This window comes from Chenopodium quinoa, unplaced genomic scaffold, assembly GCF_001683475.1.
Source record: "Chenopodium quinoa cultivar QQ74 unplaced genomic scaffold, ASM168347v1, whole genome shotgun sequence".
In the NCBI taxonomy this organism is placed as follows: domain Eukaryota; kingdom Viridiplantae; phylum Streptophyta; class Magnoliopsida; order Caryophyllales; family Amaranthaceae; genus Chenopodium; species Chenopodium quinoa.
In genome coordinates, this window is record NW_018743212.1 from 3,450,973 (window position 1) to 3,473,330 (window position 22,358).

The 22,358-nt window shown below is 41.4% G+C and overlaps 1 pseudogene; it reads right to left on the reverse strand.

Moving 5' to 3' along the window:
- Positions 1-4,475: 4,475 nt before the first annotated feature.
- LOC110734633 lies at positions 4,476-18,987 on the reverse strand (annotated as a pseudogene).
- Positions 18,988-22,358: the final 3,371 nt, after the last annotated feature.

Here is a 22,358-nt window from a genome sequence, read left to right on the forward strand (position 1 = left end):
AGTCTAAAGTTGAGCGCATGATGAACCGCAAGATTCTGAAGACGACTGCCCGAGTTCCTATGCTTCAGCCTGAGGATCAGACTGATCAGCTTCATTGGGCCCAATGGTGGTCTCAGCTCCAGCAGCAGAAGAAGCAGGCTTTGCACTCTGCCGAGCCTCCCTTTCCCTCTGCTCAGCCTCCAACTCCATCCTCTCAGCTTCTTCCTCGGCTTCCTCAGCCTTAAGGATTTCAGCTTCGATTGGAGTGGCATACTTCATGTGAGGGTCTTCGGGATCTTGGACCCATTCAGCACATTTGGACCAGTCCAGCTTCGGCTCAGCATGAAGGCAGACCCTTCGGCACACTCTGAACCCGTTTCTAAAACCCATTTCATACTCTTCTTGGGTATAGATACGGACTTTGAGTAGAGCCTCAGCATCGGCCAACTTCTTCTTCGTCTCCTCCAAGTCTTCCTCGGATCTCTTCAGCTCATCGACGAGCTTGGAGGAGGAGCCTTTCAGCTCGGTAAACTCTTGCTGAACCTGGGAAGCCTCGGCCTGAACTTGGACCATTTCTTCCTTCTTGGCAGTGAGCTGATCCTCAGCCTCTTGTAGCTTAGCTCTTTGAGCTTCAGCAGCAGCAGCAGCCCTTGAGAGTTGGACATCCCTAGCTTGGAGCATCTCTTCAGCAGCCATTCTGCTGGCTTCAAGAGATTCTAGCTGATGCTGCACCTCAGCCTGTGCAGCAGCTCCTTGGATTCGGCTCTCGATAGCAGCCTTGAACTTGGAGATGTCCACCCCCAGGTGCTCTTGGAGGAATTTTTCCCCTTCCATCAGTGGGGGAAAAACCTCCATCTCCATAGCATCACAGAAGGTTTTCAGAGCTTCGGCAGCTTTTTTACCGTACTCCTCAACCTCCTGCTGCTTCTCTTCAGCTGCTGCCTGCTTCAGCTTAGCAAGCTTTAGCTCTTCCTCGGCTACCCTTTGATCGTGCTCGGCAGCGTCCACCCTATCTTGTAGGGAATCTATCAGCTCTACAGTGAGAGTCTGATTGTGCACGAACTGAAAACAGGGGCACAAGTTAAAAAAGTAAAAAATAATAGCTGAAAGGTTGAGTTCAGAAAGAAATCAAGGCAAGGAAAATTACCTGCATCATCAGCAGTTGGTTAGACCTGGCTGGGTCAGGAACTGATCTACTGGATTCGCCCATCCCAGCAGTGGCCTTCAGCGACCAGATCCTTGCCCTGTCTACTTCGGACATGCCAGCAAAATTGCCGAAGTAGGCTGCAGCTCCTTCTCGGTTTTGACCCCATATGAGGTCCCAGATGTGATCTGGGATTGGAATTCGGGGGGCCGAGAAAACCCATTTCTCCAGAATGCAGAGTCTGGAAAGAAGGGAAGGACGACGATGGAGCTTGATTAGCTTTGGTTGTCTCAGCATCGTCCTTCTCAGAGGAGTCAAGTACTATGACCTCCTCTTCTTCAGGGGTGAGGACGAAAGCCTCAACCTCTCTTGCGATATCTGCCGTGAAGCCTTCAGCACTTGACATCACGGCATCTTTATTTCCGTGCTCAGCAGCACTCTCCTTGATTTCTTCTTGGACCCCTCCCTTAGGTCCGGGAGTTCTCTGATCCACCTCCATCTCAGGAGGTGGTGGAGGGGTCTTTTGAGGAGATTGGGGTGTTGGCTGGGGAACCCTCGGCGATCCATTGCCTTCCTCAGGTTCCCTTATTGCGACGCCGATGGTCATCGGCCTCTGCTGAAAATCATGAGGGCCGATGATGGCCATCCTTCGGCGCCTTTTCAGAAGGGGCTGCTCGTCCATATCTGAATCTGAAGACTCTTGTATTTGATCTTCGGGACGAACAGGAGCTTTGCCTTCTCTGTGTCTGTTACTCTCTTCAGACTGTAACAGACAGGGGGGAAGAAGAGTGTGAGTAAAAAAAAAAAAAAAAGAAGAAAGACAAAGTTAAGTCTAAAGGCTCACCGAGGTCTTCAGCAAAGCCTCGTCTTCTTCAGCTGCTCTAGCTGCAGCTTCGGCTTCAGCAGCTCTGGAGGACCCTTCTCCTCCTTCACAAGCCTCAAGTACCCGTGCAACCTCTTCGGCTGTGCGGGCAGCTTCAGCTTCTTCTTCCAGCAGCTGAAACAAGGGATCCCTCTTCTTCCACCAAGGCTTCTGCCTCTGATACAGAGCAACAGCCTCAATTTGGAAGTGGGAAGAGTCTAGGTGAACCTCTCGGCGCCTTGGTTCAGTGATAGGGGGAGCCCGATCAGTTACGACTCGTTCTCGGCTGACGCCAAGGCGAGCGTAATCAATGCCGACGTTGGTCTCGTCCCGTTCTGAAAAAGAAAAGGGGAGAAGTCAATTCAGTTAGTTCGGCACATCACAAGAAAGCAAAATGAAAGAAGAAAAGAGATAATTAAAAGGCCTCGGCCCCAGCCGAAGAAGATTACCATCCCTAAACTTTCGGCTGAGGCCGACAGCTGCCAGCATATTCTCTTGGAAAACATAGTGCGTATCGGGGAGCCAAGTCTCCGGGATATGCTGCATTCGGCCGCTGCCTCCCCGGTTCGGCAGCTTGCCGAAGATGTTCTGCTGATTAAGGTTCGGGTCTGGCCCGCTATCTTCGGGAGGACCTAAACTTCCCATATCAGGATCCGGCTCGGCAAGATACCGGGGAGCGCTGAAAACATAAGGATGGCTCGGCTCCGTGGGCGCCCTAACCCAAATCCATTGACCTCTCCAGTCCTTGTCTGAAGAGTCGTTCGGCCACATGGTTAGGAACGGGGGCCGAGACTCAATCCGATACCACCCAGAACCATGGCTTCCGTGCCCACTCTGAATATTTGGCACTAGCCGATGGAGCTTTCTGAAGCAGTGCAGGTTCGGCACGTATCTGAAGAATTTGCAGACCCATAAGTACGTCATTACCCTTCGGATGCTGGTGGGGGTCAGCTGGCACAGGGAAATGTTGTAATGGATCAGCAAGTCTCGGACGAATACGTCCAAAGGGAACCTCAGCCCATACTGAAGCTGTCTCGTGTACACCCCCACATACCCCGGGGGTGGACGATGGATTCTATCGGATGCTGAGGGCATTCGGCACCAATATCCATCAGCTTCAAAAATGCCGTAGTGCAACTCAATTTGCTCAGCAAATCGATATTGATCGGCGTTCTCTACCCACCATGAGTAGGGACGGTTCTTTATCATGGCCGAAGCTACTTCGGCATCCTCCCACTCTGAAAACCCTGGGAGGATATCCCAAAGGACAGCGGGAACTTCATCATCCCGTCCTGAAGCTCTCACCCCCTCAGCCCTCTGAGGAGGAGCCGAAGAAATGGGAGTCGCCCTAACCCCTTCAGCAGGGTCAGACTCTGTCCTTCGTCCATTCCAGGTCCCAATCCTGTCCCTGGGATCGGGGATTAGCCTTGCTCTTCTTGGAGCACGGGCTCCACCTCTAACTCCCCTCACCATTGACGAATTTCGAAGGAAAAAGTCGAAAAAAGGGGAAAGAGTGCAAAGTCGAGGAAAAATGAAATAAAATCAAAGGAATTTACCTTGATCTGAAGCAAAAGCCGCCGATTTACGAATTGGTAGTGACAGGTCTCAGCTTCTAAGCTTAATGCTCGGGGAATTTGCGAAGTTTTGATGCGGGCTCTTGAGCGTTCTTGAGAATTCTGGGTTTGTGTTGATGAGTGAGTGGGGAGAGAAGACGCGCCTCTATTTATATCTCCAGAAATGGGAATTCAAGGAGTCTGCGTTTCAATTTCTCTCAAGCACCCCACTAAGTAACCGTTAAACACACGACCTTGCAGTTAAATCGCCCACTACCCGTCCAACTTCCGCAATTATCCACATTAACTGTTGTTATCTCATTAATCATGGGTTAATTACGGTTCAAATTCACATTTTTGGATCAACAAATCATTCACTTCCCTCCTTTTCTGATTAAATCAAACCCGACCCGTCATCCTTCCAAATCGGGTCTGGGGGGCAAGTTGTTTGGGTCCAATTTAGTCTAATTGGGCCTGGTCACTGAATGATCCAATTAAAAGCCCAAGGCTAAGGTTCAACTCTCCAAATATGCTAAAGTCAAAAATCAAACATCCTCAAAGCCATGTCAAGGTCAGTCAACGGCCCAATCAGCTTGGCCCAGCCCAACTGACTTCCGGGCCCAATCCGCCTCCTTCATTAGCCAAGGTATAAAAGCCAACAATTTGGTCAATTCTTGGTAAGACAATAAAGCCTCAAGCAACTAAACTCTTGCACAGCTTTCTCTCTCTAATATACTGACTTAAGCATCGGAGGGGCCTTCCTCGGCGTCCCCCCCCGAGGCTAGTTTACGTGTATTTGTTGTGCAGGAAACCCTCGGCTCCTGCGTCGTTCGGACCGAGACCAAGTTCCCTCAAGATAAAAGGATCTTCCGAGATTCGATTGTTTTCATCCGAAACACAAGTGAAAGATAACATGACGTATGTATCAACAACATAATTATATATAAAAAAAATTATTTGAATTAGGAAAAGCCTCAATAATTGAAACAAAGGCAGGGACTGTGATGGTGTTGTGACGAGCAAAGACAGCATCTTCTAATAGTTTGTTCCATTCATGTTGGGTCCTCTCTTTGCTACCACAATATGCCATCATCAATAAATCGCACCCTAACTATGTTTCCTCATAAAGCCCTTTGCTCTCTTGATTTAGAACTATGTCTACTATAATCACCTTCCCTTTGGTTTTTGATACTGCCTTTTGACAATTCTTCAAAATCTTAAGGCAATCTTCGTCTCCCCAATTATGCAAAACTAACTACATATTCAGAATATAAAGGACAAAATAATTATTATGCATGATAAAGCTGAAAGGGGGCAACAATTTCAAACTAAATTAATTATTGTCACCTGAAATACAATATATATATATATATATATATATATATATATATATATATATATATATATATATATATATATATATATATATATAGATATATATATATATATATATAGATAGAGTGTGGATCATGTAAAAACAAGCCTATAGCTAAAAACATGAAAACGGATAATCAAGACCGTAGATTATGACCTATCAAATCTCACGGCTGAGATTAAACACATATCCTCCCTCAAACCACCGTCCAAAATTTTCTCTCTCCTCAAACTTGCAAACCTCTTGTCTTTCTCTCTCCTCAAATCCCAAAATTAAACACAAATTGCTGGAAATTGAAGAATTTTTGTTCAAATTTCGCATAAACAACCTAAATTGCTCAAATCAGGTACGTTTTTTTTTTTCCGATTTTAATTTTTGCGATTTTTGTGATTTGATTTATGCGATTTTCAGATTTTTAATTTTCGATTTTATTTGGCAATTTTATCAAAAAAAATTTCCTGCGATTTTGTTCGATTTCTTGTGCGATTTGCGTGTTTTGTTCATCAATTTTGTTTGATTTCTAGTGCGATTTTTCGACTTTTTCTCATCAAATTTGTATATTATTTTTTCATAATTTGATTAGATTTCAGATTTTTAATTTTCGATATCATTTGGTAATTTTATCAAATTTTTTTCTGCGATTTTGTTCGATTTCTATGCTATTTTGTGTGTTTTGTTCATCAATTTTGTTCGATTTGCACTGCGAGTTTGCGACTTTGGTCATCAATTTTTTTGACTTTTTTTTATCAATTTTGTTCGATTTTGTTTGATTTTGCGATTTCCTGTTCGATTTTGTTCAATTTTGTTCGATTTCCTGTTTGATTTTGCTTGGTTTTTGTTCGTTTTCATTTGTGATTTTTGTTCGATTTCCTGTTTGATTATGCTTGAAATATAATCTGAGAAGCCTTTCGAGACTGCCCATTTCTGTTCGTCATGCCATACAATAAATACAAAATGTATAGATCAACTCGAGTGAAGAACAAAATCTACCCTAAGTAACTGGTGGGTTGATACTGGTAGCTCAGATATAGATACTTCCACTCTCTAATTGTCATTTGTCTTAAGTTTTTGTATGCATCACATCTGCTAGCTTGTGTGCCAGTCTGCCATAGATTGAAATCGACAGCTCATTAACATATCCAACAAGAAGAATGATGTCTTACATTGTCATCTAGTCGTCTTCAGTCCTTGAGTAATCTGAAATAAAACCATGCTGGTGATCTGGGAGTAATTATTTCTGAAACTGATCGTTTGGTTGTCCTTTTAGTCATACTTTTCGTTCAATGTGATTTCGAGCTGTGTAAGGGGAACCATGATATTCTGGCTCTTGTGTAATGGGGACATCATGATTTTCTCAGACGAATAATACAAGTATTGTCTTTTTTACACAGGTTGACATAAAAGTATCCCCTGGCTCTCATGCAGATGAAAGATCAGGTGAAGCTTGCAGATTTCTGAAATTCCTCTGTTTAATTGAGCTTAAGACTAAATTTTTAGCAAAACTCATCCATCCTGATTACTGATCTAGGAGTAATGATTTGATTACTGATCTGATTTGTTTTATTTGTCCTTTGGGAGATTGTATGTATGTATTCCTTTTGCTCCTTTTTGGTCTGGCATGTAGTAGTATCTATAGGTTATTGAGTAGGCCTCTGTGGGGTTTTAATATACTAGAGCTGTTGAGATTGTACAATGCTTTCAAGACCATTTATAGGTTGTATCAATTTTTCCCTTTGATCTCCAATAACTGTTGATACTTTATTCTCATCTTGAAATATGCAGGGTAAAGGACATATTAGTTAAATGGTAGAAGCGTGTCTTTAGAAATTTATTTCTAGAATTCGAGTATGCTAGTTTGCGTTATTGCGAGCTCTATCATGCCTGATCTTACCTTGTCGGCTGGAGTTAGTGTAGTAACCTTCTTCAGCCTTTATGAAGATTTATGATTTTTGGTGCCTGCCTGTTCAATATCTATATTTTGTTGGGATTCCTCATATACAGGTGGCTTGCTCGTATCATGAAATCCTGGTATGCTTTTATTTGCCTCTGCTTCTGTCCTTGAAACGTTGATCTTGTTAAGCTTGTTTTGCTTTAGTCGTGATGTTGGTATGCTTTTATTGGCTGTTTTGGCATGTTGAAAGCCTATTAGCTCAATTGGTCGAGCACTGTGTAATCACGTGATGTAGGTTCGAATCCTACATAGACTATTTTAATACTTATTTTTATATTTATTGACCTATGGGTAAATGGTGTCAAATTGATATAATTACCCGAAGTTAATATATAGTTACCTTATTTTCGATATAATGACCTTAGAATTATGGAAATGTTGTAAATTTTGTTTCAGTCACCTTATTTTTATATATAGTGACCTTTATTTTTGTATATAGGGACCTTTATGTAAATGGTGTCAAAAACTCAGTCGATATAGTTACTTTATTTTTGTATATAGTGACCTTAATGTAAATGTTGTAAAAATTGTTATAGTTACCCTATTTTTGTATATAGTGATCTCTATGTAAATATGGTCAAAATTGAAATAGTTACCCTATTTTTGTATATAGTGACCTTAATGTAAATATTGTAACAATTGATATAGCTATCCTATTTGTGTATATTTACGTTATTTTTATATATAGTGACTCTATATAAATATCGTCAATTTAGATAAAGTTACCTTATTTTAGCATGTAGTGACCTTTAAAACGTTGTGTTTGTTAAAAAAAAACATTTAAAACGGTTGAATTGATTATATGTAAGGTTGGAATGATCTTAGGGCTTTATAACCGTCTGATCTTTTGTGCTAGTAATGAATGGCTAAGATTGCTTGTTTTTAGTTTTCACCATAAGCTCTGTTTTTAGCGGAACCTCCCCGTATATATATATAGGAATAGGATCATGTAAAAACAAGTGTTAAGTTAAAAACTGAAAACTTTTAATTTGAGCCGTTCATCAAATCGTACCGCTGAGATTTCTTTCCTCTTATTTTCAGACATTTCTGAATTTCTCTCTCCTTCTTAATTTTCAGGTTATTTTCTCTCTCCTCTCTCTCCTTTCTTCTCTTTCGTACTTTCTCTCTCTTCAACCAGTTTCTCTGTTTTCTCTCTCTACTGTGTGTTTCTCTTTCTTCGTTCTCTCTCTAAACGTGGTGGAAGGAGGAAATTTCACAAATTAAGAGCAAATTTTGGCGAAAAAACTCTAGATATCACAATTCAGGTATGATTATATTCGACAATTTGTTTGTGTTTTCACGAATTTTCAGCGATTTTTGTGATATGATATTTGCGTTTTTTCTGTTTCGATTTTCATGAAATTTGCATGAGTTCGATTTTTCTGATTTTATTTTAAGAATTTCGAATGGAGTTAGATTTTTTTTGAGTTCGATTTTTGCAAATGTAGGGTTCGATTTTTTCTTATTTTTGCGGATCTATAGTTCGATTTTAGATTTTGAATTTCAGAGATTTAGTGTTCGAATTTAGGGTTTGATTTTAGCTGATTTTTGCGGATTTTGATTTCGAATTAATGGCTGTTTGGGGTGCGAATAGCTAAAATGCGATTTGTGTGTGTGTGTGTCTGTGTATGTATAGCCACCGTGAATGCAGCAGTTTGTTGAATTGTGGTTTTAATTAAGTTTTTCTAACAAGGATTTGATTTTAACAACAATTTGTATTGAAGTGCTGTGTAGGATTCAGCAGCTTATTGGTCTGGGTTTGGGGTTTCGGTGGTCTGGGTTTGGGGATTTCGGTGGTGGTGGTGGTCTATGTTTGGTGGTTTTGGTGGTGTTGATGGTTGTGTTGATGCAAGTGAGTCTGTGTGGTTTTCTTCTTTTTATTTTTTCGAGAGGGTTGGAATTACCAGGTAGACTTGTTAAATTATCCTGGATCAAAATTTTATAACACAATTGTTTGATGTACTATTATGATGATAGGACAATTTTATGGATTTCTTGGTTTGAGGTCATCACAGTTTCCAACATATGCTCTTACGGTTGGTTTTGAATTCAAATAATGTGAAATTACTTGGGTTGGGTATGATTTATGCTCAAAGGTCATAAGAAGCTGATTATACCACTTCTTACTCTTTGTCTGCTGCTACAGAATTCAAATTGTAACAGTAGTCATTTGGCAAGCATGTATAGTGCATTAGCTATACTGAAGATCCTTGGCTATGATTTTTCTTTGTTTGATTCTGAATCACATATTGAGATCTATGAGAAACCTTCAACAATCTGATGGGAGGTACGTTTTTCTCATGCTTCCATTGCCCCTTCATACATCTAGTCTTTTGTATTATTCATTTTTCTCTTTCTGATGCCAACTTCTGAAGTTTTGAATAGGACCTGCCATCTTTAGGGCAAATGTAATGAACCCAAAAGGGGGCAAAAGACCCTTTAGCAAAAGAAGACAAAACTAATTAAGGGAGCACCCCTAAGGGGTGTGGCAACATGGGACTGAATTCTGATACTCTTGAGCAGTAAAGGACAAACATTATTAATATTAGATTATTTCTGTAGTTTTGCTTGATTATAAAAGGGAAGTAGCATAGCAGTAGGAAGGCGTGAGATTTGTATTGTGGAATGAAAGAGAATGATAAGCTAAAGTTACCAAGAGAGTAATAATCGAAAGTATCAAAGAGAGTAATAGCCTAAAGCTATTAATCTACAGTATTATTTTGTAACCCTTGCCATTTTATTCAGGAATAATTTGGACATGAGAGAATTGGCAATTCATTTGGATGTGTTAGGATAATCCCTTTTGTGAAGAAGGGATTATAAATGTAAGTATATCTTTATTCTTTCCATAAAAATTTTGTAAGCCTCTCTATCTTGTCTTTCTTGTATTGCTCACTTGCATGATGAAAAAGGATTAGTTTTCTATGGTGGTTTATTGGTTAAGCTGGGAGATTTTGGTGTAAATATGATCCCTGTGTTGGTACCGCATAAACTATGGCTTCGGATATTTTTGACGCAATTATAATGAAAAGGTTGATATATTTGTTTGGGATGACCGTAGTACATATGGAAAAGCTGTACATATATGCTGTGTGGTTCGTTAAGCAAAATTTATGAGTTATTAGCTTTATTGTTTTTGTGTGCCGAAAGTCTATTAGCTCAATTGGTCGAGCATTGTGTACTTGTATTGTGCACATGATGTGGGTTCGAATCCTACATAGGCTTACATGTAGTGATTTTTTAAAATGAAGTCAAAATTGGATTTTTTCCCAAATTAAGCTTTATACGGAAATTATTTACGAAATTGGTCTCGTGGCAAAAGTAATTCCCAAACTAAGCTTCTGAGGTGAAACGCTGTCTCGGACAGCGTTTTACACTCAGTTTTTTTTTTTAAAAAAATTCAAGACATAAAACGCTGCCTCAGGCAGCGTTTTATGGTAGTTTGACTTTTTTCATAAACTTCGTATTTCATACCTGTTTTATACAAATAAACCCTGCCTGAGGCAGCGTTTATATCTTTAAATGAAACGCTGTCTGAGGCAGCGTTTAATGTACAAGCATAAAACGCAGCCTGAGGCAGCGTTTTTATCTGTACATTAAACGCTGCCTCAGGCAGCGTTTCTTGCGGGAATTATAACGAATTCCAGGCCTTTTTTTCTCAATCTCTTTCACGCAATTTACACACTCTCTCTCACTAACTCTCATTGTCAGCAACAAAGAACCACAGCCGTTGCCAACGCCTCCCCTGCCGTGCCGCCGCCCCTGTTGCCGGCATTGTCTCACTCACTCTTTAAATCCGGGTAAACCCTAAATTCGTAGTACATTGTTGAATTTTACATTGAATAGTTGGTAGTAGATAGTTGTTGTATGTTGTAGCAAATTGTGATGTAAATTGTATTAATTTGTTGCTAATTAGTAATGAAATGTGATAAATTGTTGATAATTATTGATGATAATGTGGTACATTGTTGAGGAAAAATATAGACGAAATTGTTGATTAAATTGTCGACGAAATTGTTGATGAATTTGTCAATGATAATGTGGTTTGTTTTTGATGAAATTCTTGATGAAATTGTTGATGGTAATGTGGTCTATTATTGTGAAAAGAATGATAAAATTGTTGATGGTAATGCGGTATTAGTATGTTGATAGTTGTATGCGGTACTAAGAGTTTATGAAATTGGTGATGAAAATGTTGATAATGAGAATGGACTTGTTTCATTGTTGTCATATTAGCTACACATGTAGGTTCTCGAAATTTGATATAACTTTCCATTATCGAAGCTATGTATGTTATGTATTGTTAAATTAGGGTTTTTTGATGTTGTTTTAGAATTCGATTATCCTTAAATGTGTTTTGGTTGGTATGTAGAATATGGCTTCACAAAATGTAGTGTTGTTATGCCGGTGGGGAGGTGAAATTATGTGCGATGGATCAAATGTTGAGTACAGTGGAGGGAATATGGAACTTATAACACTTGAATCGAGCATGACTGTGAATGATCTATTGAATGAGGTTCACAGTAGTATCGGCTCAAACCCAATGAATGCTGAACTGAACCTTAAAATGAGGTGTGAGACTGGGCATGGGGTTTAAGTGTTACCTGTCTCCACAAACAAACATTTAAAAGCTTTGAGAAGCATTGTTACAATGAAGGGTGTTCCCAATGAGATATATGTAGAAACAGTGCCTATATATACCCAACAAAGTACTTGGGCAGAACAACATCCTACATATGTCTCCGATTACAACACCGCGTCCTTCCAAGGCCCTTCAAACCACATTCCATCGAATGAATATGGGATGGGAACTTTCAGTCGCTTGCTGCATGATGATCAATTTCAGATGTCGTTTAGTCCTCATATAGCATCACCTGCACATGCGGGGGGCTGTGTGACAATGTTCGGCCAATCCGGTCCTTCAACATCAAACACCGTGGCTCCGTCACCGATGCGAGATGAGGTTCAAGAATCACCGGCTCAAGAAGATCCAAGTCATTTTGATAATATTGTGAATAACGAATTGTCGGTGTACGATGTGTATGCGGGTACAGATGATGAGGATGATAATGGGGAGGAGTATGATAGGCTTGATCCGACTCTAAAGTTGAATTCATTCAGGAACTCATCTCCAAGCAATTCCATTTTGAAGTTTCGTATAAAAGAGCATGGTATGCCAAGGACAAAGCCATCACTCAAATTTTTGGGAATTGGGAGAGTTCTTACAGCAGACTTCCTCAGTTCATGCAAGCACTGCAACAGTCAAACCAGGGAACCGTAGTCATATGGAAACACAAAGCTCTAGTGGAGGGTAGGTATACCAGCAACATGGAAGTATTTGAACGAGTGTTTTGGGCATTTGGTCCTTGTACCGATGGTTTCAAACATTGTATGCTTGTTATATGTATCGATGGGACGCACTTGTACGGGAAGTATAAAGGGACACTTTTGGTTGCTACAGGTGTGGATGGAAACTTCCAAGTATTTCCACTAGCATTTGCGTTGGTTGAGGGGGAAAACATTTCCAGCTGGTCTTGGTTTATGAGCTGTCTTCGGGATAGAGTTACGCAACGAGATGGCTTGTGTGTTATATCTGATCGACATGCAGGGATTATTGCAGCAATGAATGATCCTAACATTGGATTCACTCAACCCCGAGCCTAGCACAGGTTTTGTGTTCGTCACTTGGCTTCAAACTTAAAATCTCACGTGCGAAGCACCATCACGAGAGATACGTTCAAGGCTGCTGCGTACGAAAGACAAGAAAGAAAACTGCAAGCTGACTTGTTTTCGTTTGGTCAGGCATGTACAAAATCGTTACAGTATATTGCCCAAGTGTCGTTTCCTACGTGGTCTTTGTTTCACGACGGTGGTCGCAGACATGGGATATGTACAACAAACTTCACTGAGACATTTAACAATTTTTTGAAAGGTGCTCGGTTCATGCCAGTTATGTCCCTTGTTGAGTTAACTTTCCACAGAGTTAACAGGTACTTCACCTTAAGAAGAGAATCTTCTGAGACCAGGGCCGAACAGGGACTTGCATATCCCCCAAAAGTCACTGCTATTTTGGAGAAGAACACAGCAAAAGCAAGATACCACAAGGTGGATGCCTATAACCGTCGCCTGCACATTTACCAAGTGACGACACATAGGGGGGAGCGAGTTGGTAGAAAGGGAGGCCATAGACACACTGTTAACTTCCAGTTGAGAACCTGTACATGCAACAAACCCCTGATATTCCACCTTCCATGCTCTCATGTTCTAGCAGTGTGTGCGACTTATTCACTGTCCGAGAGGCCGTGGGTGGACCTTTTCCTGCAATCGGATGCGTATATGAACACGTATGCACCACAGTTCTGGCCTATTCCATGTGAGACCACTTGGACACAGTACATAGGACCTAGACTCATCTCGGACGCCAGCATGGTAAGAGGAAAAGGTCGGCCAAAGTCAAAGCGCATACGCAATGAAATGGATGACACTAACCGACCTAGGACTAAATGCAGCCGCTGCCACCAACAAGGTCACAATCGCAAAACGTGCCCAGCTAGATCAACCGAAACATAAGCTTGTAATTGTTTAGCTATAGTAGTAGAACAGTAGATTCATGTAGTAGTTGATTAATGATGTTATGTAACCAAAACCTGTGACAGTCATGTCAATTTCATTGACTAGTAATTCTGTTTTTTAATTGGTTTGGCCATATTCTTTTGAATAAACAGATATCATGGTCGGACACGATCGGATACCAGGACCACTTGACCCTTCTGTCCTTACACTGCAGGATAGACATCGGAGTGTTGACATATGGGAGCAGACGGTAATTTCTCACGTGCCATTTCATATACAGATTTGTCTTGTTTTTTTGTATACTTGACCCTTATTTACAGTTTTTAAATGAATTACCAGGTGGACGTAGCGGAAATGTTGGGGTGCAGGCACTTGAGGTCCGGCTGGGCAGTCGATCCACGCGTTCTTCAGTACGTCGACTGGTTTGGCTTTGGTGGTATTCATCGCGTGGGCTACAGAGAAATAGATCGAGGGCTTATCACAGCATTAGTTGAGAGATGGAGGCAGGAGACACACTCCTTCCATCTTCCTGTGGGGGAGGCGACAGTCACGCTGCGGGACGTCGCGATACTTACACGCCTTCCCATCCATGGGAATGCGGTGACAGGGGGTGTGGTACTTGACCCCGCAGGTTTAGTAGGTCGGGTTTTAGGGGTTCAGCCAGATCCAAACGAGATCAGGGGCAGCGCGCTGAGGACCGGTTGGCTACGCGACACTTTTGGACATTTACCTCAGGACGCTGACGACGCCACAGTGCAGAGATACGCCCGAGCTTACTTGTTCCTGCTCATCTCGGGCGTGCTCTTTGGAAACAAGCGCGGAAGCCATCTTCAAATTATTTACCTGCAGCTGTTAGACCACGACTGGGATGAGATCCGTGGATACAGTTGGGGTAGTGCTTGTTTGGCGGTTTTGTATCGCCATCTGTGTAGAGCATCACAACGTGGAGTACAGCTGATTGGAGGTCCTTTGGTTGTGCTACAGGTAAACCTCATCATTATCCTTAAGCCTAGTCTGATAATGACTTGACGTTATTTATGCTTTACCTTTTATTTGATTTTTAAAACAACTATGGGCTTGGGAGCACATCCATGTAGGGAGACCAGGTAGACCTGTTGTACACCGTCCAGGGCAGCTGGACCAAGACGATCAGTACGCAGCATACGATGCTCCCCCGCTCCCTGAACCCGATCAGGTATACGGTTGTAGGTTCGTAACATTATACTTGTGTACTCAAATTTTGTTATAATTAGCTAGTACAACTTCTTAAATAATTTGTTGCCACAGGTGGGTGGTTCCCAGACTAACTCATGCGCATACAGCGAGAGGTCTTCTCTACTACCGTGACGCCCTCGATCGACTCTCGGATGAACAGGTGGAATCTTGCACTACATTTGTAATCGTTTGTTTACTCTTTATACTGTTTATTGACATTGCCCTAACCTTTTCACGATATATCCTTGTTGCAGATGACATGGGATCCCTATTCTGCTGTGTTGGTAGAGGCCATGCCGGAACACTTGCTCGAGCATCGTGCTGAGTGGCTTGCCAGGACCCCCATGATCTGTTTTGAAGTCGTGGAGAGCCACTTACCGGACCGAGTGTTGCGACAGTTCGGACTTCACCAGCCTATCCCCATGCCCTGTGACACTAGTATTCGCCTCCACGGCATTGACCGTCGTGGAAAGTTGGAGACAAACTAGGCACTAGAGCATCATCAATTCATTGAGCTTTGGGACCAGCGGTTGGAGTCCATCGTTGACGGTCACCTGTTTCAGGGTGTTATGGATCCGCGTGATCCTTACATGGTATGGTACAGGAAGATTACACGCCTTTTCATCAACCCTACCTACACCCCACCGTCCACGCACTACCATCCAGCTTATGATGTTATCAGCGGACTTGTGAGTTTTTTCAGTTTCTTGTTTTCCAAAATTATTTGAAATTCTATATCATATTACTAATTCATGGATGATTACTGCAGGCGGGGGATATGGGTGCGATGGTTGATGCACTTTCAGATGCCTTATCAGCCGTACCCACCAGAGCCCAGGTTGAGCGGGTGCGAGATATGGGCATACATAGCTTGCAGAGATATGGCCATGGCCATCTCGTCCACCCCAGGGACGATCATGACCCCAACTTCTTCCATTCACAGTTCGACTTCGGACAGAGTAGTGGTGGAGGTCATACTTCGGGCTCTACACAGGCAGAGGATTACTTCATCCATAACACCGCTCCCGGCCACAGCCAGGGTGACTCATCGTCTCGCCAGCTGACTCCTCCATCGTCCCGAGACCCATTCACCACCATTCAGCATTACACGAGGCGTCCGAGGCGTGTTCGTAGACGGACGGAGGACACACAGGATGGAGATCAGTTAACTCCAATACATGAGTCCGGATAGTATTAGTTAGTTGATCCTTTTGTGGTACTCATATATTTAACAATGTTGTATATAATGCTTACATTATTAATACAAGAAATGTTTTCTAAATGACTCTCTGTACAATTTGAAGTTTATTTCCCTTATTTGTCCGAATTTGACTTTTGTTAGTGAAACTATATCTTTTATATCCGTTATATGTATCAAGCAGCATATATTTGGTCTCCTGCACTTAAAGTGCTGTTTCACGATGGTTGTCATGCTGTTGGGGTTGTTTCCAGTGTTTGATGGTTGTCGGTGGTGGTCGATGGTGGTGGAAAGGTTGGGGCTGGTGGTGGGAATGCTCTTGCGTTGTTTAGGGTGTTTTATGGTAGTTTATGGGTGGTTGAGAGTGGAGGGCGGTGGTGGTGGGGGAGGTGGTTGATGGTGGTGGGGGTGGTGGTTAATGATGGGGTGGTGGGAATGTCCTTGCGTTGTTTAGGGTGTTTTGCATTGCATAGGGGTGGTCGAGAGTGGCGGCCGGTGGTGGTGGGGGAGGTGGTTGATGGTGGTGGATGGTGGTGGGGGCGGTGGTTCATGGTGGGGCTGAGCTGATGCTGCTGGGTGAGGGTTATGTGTAGGGGCAGCAGCAGATTGCAGAAACTGCTGGTGATGTAGTGTAGCAGATGCTGCTGGTAATGCAGTGTAGCAGCGTTTTATGCTGTAACATAAAACGCTGCCTCAAGCTGCGTTTTATGCTTCAAATAAAACGCTGCCTCAGGCTGCGTTTTATGCTTCAACATAAAACGCTGCCTCAGGCAGCGTTTTAAAGCCCATATACATATTCCAGTATAATTTGGCAAAATATACTAGTATATTTTGCCAAAATACATACCAACAGGTCAACAAGGTAAAACGCTGTCTGAGACAGCGTTTTACTTCTTGAATTTTTTTTTAAAACTGGGTGTAAAACGCTGTCCGAGACAGCGTTTCACCCCAGAAGCTTAGTTTGGGAAATACTTTTCCCACGAGACCAATTTGGTAAATAATTTACCAATAAAGCTCAATTTAGGAAAAAATCCGTCAAAATTAATATATTAACCTGACCTCTGTATAAATGTTAAATTGATATTGTTACCTTATTTTTATATATAGTGACCTATGGGTAAATGGTGTCAAATTGATATAATTACCAGAAGTATATATATAGTTACCTTATTTTCGTATATAATGACCTTAGTATCATGGAAATGTTGTAAATGTTGTCAAAATTGATGTAGCTACCTTATTTTTACATATAGTGACCTTTATTTTTATATATAGTGACCTATATGTAAATGGTGTCAAAAACTCAGTCGATATAGTTACCTTCTTTTTGTATATAGCGACCTTAATGTAAATGTTGTAAAAATTGATATAGTCAAATTGTAATTAAGTGTCTTTAAACCTTGATTAAATAGAATAATCCTTGCACCACTTCCACCCACCTTCGGCAGCCCCGCTTACCACCTTCGACAACTCTCCACCACGATATCAACCCCTCTTGCTCATCCAACGCAAAACCCACCCCCTTTTGTTTCTCCACTGCAAAACCTACCTCCCTTCCGTTCGTTCCCCCACCGCAAACCTGACCCCCTCCATTTTCCCCACTGCAAATCTGACCCCCTGCCATTTCCCCACCACGAAATCCACCCTCATCCTACTCCCCTACCGCAATTATCGACCCTCCCCTTGCCCCAAACCTCAAAACCCATTTCCTCTGATCCGCTTTCCCCAACCGCCCCTCCCCCTTCCCCCAACTCCCAGAAACAGCCAGCCACATGATAGGGGTGAGTTTCGATGTGAGGGAATAGGAGGGGGGGATGAGTAGGTTTCGTGGTAGGGGGAAGGGGAGGGGTAGGTTTTGTGGTGGGGGAGCCGTCAAAGGGTGGTAAGGGGCTGCCGGAGGTGGTGTAATGGTCGTGTGTAGGTAGTGTAAGGGTTTAATTAGTAATTAATCAAATTTTGAAAGCCACTAATTACAATTTGGTTTCAAAATTTGGTCGAATAATAATGTCATTAATTAAGTGGTTAAGTAGGCTGATTAGGGAAAAAGGTAGTAGTTGCTAGAATTAATCAATTTTAGGGGTAGTAATTAACAACTTTATTTTTTAGGGGTAGTACTAGTGATTCACAAATGGCATTTTTTAGGGGTAGTAATTGACAAATTTTCCTTCATATTATTTGCAAAATTTGATGTTTTCATTCTTTTTAAGTTATCATATCTCTCTATATTATCTCCCTCTTCATCACATGCATCTCTATATTTTTCCCCATTTAATACTAAAAATAATTAAAAATAAATAAATTATTTAGCAGTTCATGCTTTAAAAAAAGGCATGTACCATGATGAGGACGGTATTAGCACAAGGGATCTCTTTGAACATGTCGCCACCAACATAGGTGATATTAGGAAATAGTGGGGCAGTTTCAACAACATGAGGAAGATCAAAATTGATTCCTTTAATATGTGGGTGAGCCTTTACAATCTTTGCCACGGCTCGGCCAATACCACCACCAACATCCACAAGGGTTCCTTGAAGCTTACTAAACCCTTCCTTATACCCACACAAAATAGCATCCAATATAGTCTTGGTAACCGAAGCCATTCCTGTATTGAAAAGCTTATTGAACTCAGGATCGTTGGATGCTTTCTCTCAAATACTTTCACCATAGAATTTTTCAAATGCGATCCCACCTTCGTTGATAGAACGATTAATTTCTTGCACTGGGGCCATCATCGACGGGTGGGTGAAAGTGAGAAACATAGGTGCAAGGCGGAACTCATAATCATGTAAAAGCCATCTAGATGTAGGAGTAAGACCATACAAAGCCTCTCTTTCATCTTTTGATGTAGATGATGTTTGATTATATTCAACGGTGAAGATTTTGTTCCACACTAAGAACTGCATGAGACGTGCAAGGCGCGGTACGTCAGGAGATGCATACTCTAGTTTTGAAGCTATGTGCGATACACTCATTGCTTGGCCATGCGAGTTTATGATATCAGCTATCCGGAGCTCCAGCGCTGATTTTATCGCAAGCGATTGAGCGAAACTAAACAGGTGGTTGAATATTTGAGCTTGTCCTTGAAAGAGTTGATCATCACCATCCTCATTAAGAATGCGTGTGTTTAAGGTGTTCATTTTTTCTCTCTTTCTTACTACTAGTCTTTTGGCTTTTCTAAAGCTAGTAGATATATTTATATTTTTTGGACAAGTTTCTAAGTTATTTATAGGACAATCCCACTAACAAACAAATACCCTGGAACATTATACAAGAGTTCAAGACAAATATATGTTAACAACTTGGACTACCTTGATGGCTTGGTGGTAGAATGAATAGACATAGTTGATTAGTTACACTTAATTGGTTTGAAGTTTGAACCTTAAAGGAAGACTCTTTACCAAGCTAAGCTTGGTTTAGTGGGAAGGAGAGCACCTTCTAATCATGAGCTTGGAGGTTCAATCCCCACTAGTGACAATTTGGGGAGTGAGATTCCCTTACCTTCCCCCCCCCCCCCATTCTCCCAGATTGACTTGTAAGGGGTTTCGGTCCGATAGGATCCTTCATCTTACCTAAAAAAAGATTTAAAAAACTATTAAATACGTAAACTAGGTGTACAATATACTTTCTCCATTTCTTTTTAGTTGCATCAATTTCCTAAAACAAAATTTTCAAATTAGTTGCATCACTTTCCTTTTTAGTTAATAAACTCTCTCTATCTCTCATCTATTAATGGGTCTATTTATTTATTTTATTCTCTCTACATCTCTCATCTCCAAATATCACCTAACAGTCCACAATTTATAAAGTGAATTTGCAACAAAAAAAAAAAAAGAATTATATTGTTCATCAATTGTACAGTTACCTATAAATAATAAAAGAGGGTGAAAGATAACTCAAGTGGATAGAGCTTCCCTCCCGATTTCAGAAGATCATGAGATCGATTCTCACCCCCACCCTCGTGACTTTGTAAAAAAACACACCCACAAACAAAACAAAAAAAAAAAGAAAAAAAAATACGTATAAATAATAAATAAGCATACCTTACTTACCCTAGCCAATATAACTAATATAGTTACTCTTTTCTTTTCATTGTTTATCAATTGTACAGTTACCTATAAATAATAGATAAGCTTACGTTACTTACCCTGGCCAATATAATATAACTAATAGTTACTTTTTTTTTCTTTTTTAATTTTTGAAGGAGTATTTGATAATAAAGCTCTCACTTTAAAAGAGTTAGTTCCTCTATTTCTTTTTAGTTATATCACTTTCTTTAAAAAAAAGTTTCAAATTAGTTGCATCACTTTCCTTTTTAGTTAATAAACTCTTTCTATTTCTCTTCTATCACATAGGTCCATTCTTTTTTATACTCTCTATCTCTCTCATATCTAAAAATATTTAAGAGTCTACAATTTACAAAATGATGCAACAAAAAAATAAAATAAAAATAAAGCAGGAAATATAAGGAATAAGGTACATGATAAAAATAAATATTAAAAAAAAAAGAAGTATTAAGGTGCACACCTATATATATAAGGTACAAGCATAAAGCTAAGGTATAACATGATCAATTGTGTTTCGGGGTTTTTGGAGTCCCTTGGGAAAGTTACAATTCCAAAAATGTGCGTCGACCGTTTGTACCTGCAAAATCACGGAAAACTCCGGTTGGGTGTATAAAAGTACGGAATGTAAAGGTTTTTCTCTCGGATTCCGAGAGAATTCTACAATTAATATTGCTCAGGTTTTGTGTGTATGTTTATGAATGTGCAACAAATGAGGATTTTCCTCTATTTATAGTGTAAGGGGATCAGTTCCCCTTTCATGGGTTGTAGTGCCACGTGTCACCAGAGGATTAGTTCTCTCATAACCTCTCTAATGACACGTGTCAGCACACAATTGGTCCACGCAGACAGGGTAGTTTTACTGTAAACATTTGCCCCTCATAGGTGTGACGTGGCTTGCCACGTGGCACCTGTGTCAGGTGTCAGGATCTGAGAAGGTGACGTTTTGTCTCCTTCTCTCTCTTTTTATTTATTATTTTTTTTTAATTTGGAAGGTGACAGTTTGCCTTCTGGGGTTTTCTTTAAGTAGAGACCCCTTCCCCACATTTTCACACTTTGCAATTTTTGAGAAATTTTTCTAAGAGAAAAACAGAGCTCTGATACCGGCTGCTACTTTTTGCACAACCGTCTTCCTTTTTTTCACTCAACCAGTTACCGTCAGAGTGCTTCTTCATTCAAAACACATTAAACCGCCTGAGGGTCTTTTGACATCCTCCTAGCTTTCAATACACCCACAGCCGGTCAACCGTATGGGGTATCTCCAAGCAAAACTTCAAAAGAACGTCTGAGTTTTTCAACAGGTTTTAGTTGCTTTTCAAGTGGGTACATCCGGGCAACCGTCTGGGTATCTAGCAAGAAACAAAGAGAGTTTCGGCTGCTGATCCAAATAGTCAACCTCCCCCAAACTCAAAACTTCTTCGAGGTATCGTCTCTACCCCTTTAAACTTTTTTGAATTTTTCCGATTGTATAACTTTTTAAGAATAATGGACTCACCCAACACACACACGACACGTCCTAGGACAGTTGTCAGTCGGTCACCGGATACAGTTGAGTCTAGGATTGGGGATGTCGTCTAGGGGTGTTTGGACCACCCTAACTCTTCTGCGAATCCGACCGTCTCTGTTCATGTGCAGGACAGAATGGCTCGAACGAGACGGACGACTGTAGACCCTGACTACCAATCAGACGACTCAGCCGAAGCTCCGGTTGACCATGTACATTATGACCATCCGAGTTTACCTAGCACACCCAGTGATGATATTTTAGAAGAGTTCGAGGATATAGGTGGTGAAGAGACCGTCCAACAATCAGACTCTTCAGAGTCTACCTTCAAACCGGATGCCCCCTAACGGGATGAGGAGGCATATAAATGGCCCTCCATTAATAATCCAACAGAGGCGCACATGACTGCCAGGGATGTGGTCCCTCTGAACGCTACCTTACCCGAATTTTTAAAGAAGTGCCCGATTGGGGAAGGATGGGAAATTGTAGTGCCGCATGTGGAGGCAACTGTCGTCTAAGATGACGACCTTGACCATGCTGACAACTATTTCAGCTGCTATGAGGCGGCATTTAAATCCGGCCTCTAGTTCCCCCTCCACAATACAATAAAAGCCATTCTAAGAGGCTACGACCTTAGCGTTTGGCAGTTAACACCCAATTCCTGGGTGAATATATTAGGATACATTGTCGCCTGCGAGGTGCAGGACATAACGCCTAGCTGGGAGGTGTTTGCACATATGCACTACCTTAGCCGTGCCCCAGGCGGATGGAATGTGTGGTATACATTGACCACGCATCCGGAATACATGATGACGCTTGACAAGCCGTAAAAAATGAGCAGTTAGACGAGCTAGTTTTACTTGGTTTCTTCTCCATCATTGCGTCTGAACCACTGGCTACGTCACTACAATAAGCACCCGGCTTTCCTTGGAAAGAAATGCGC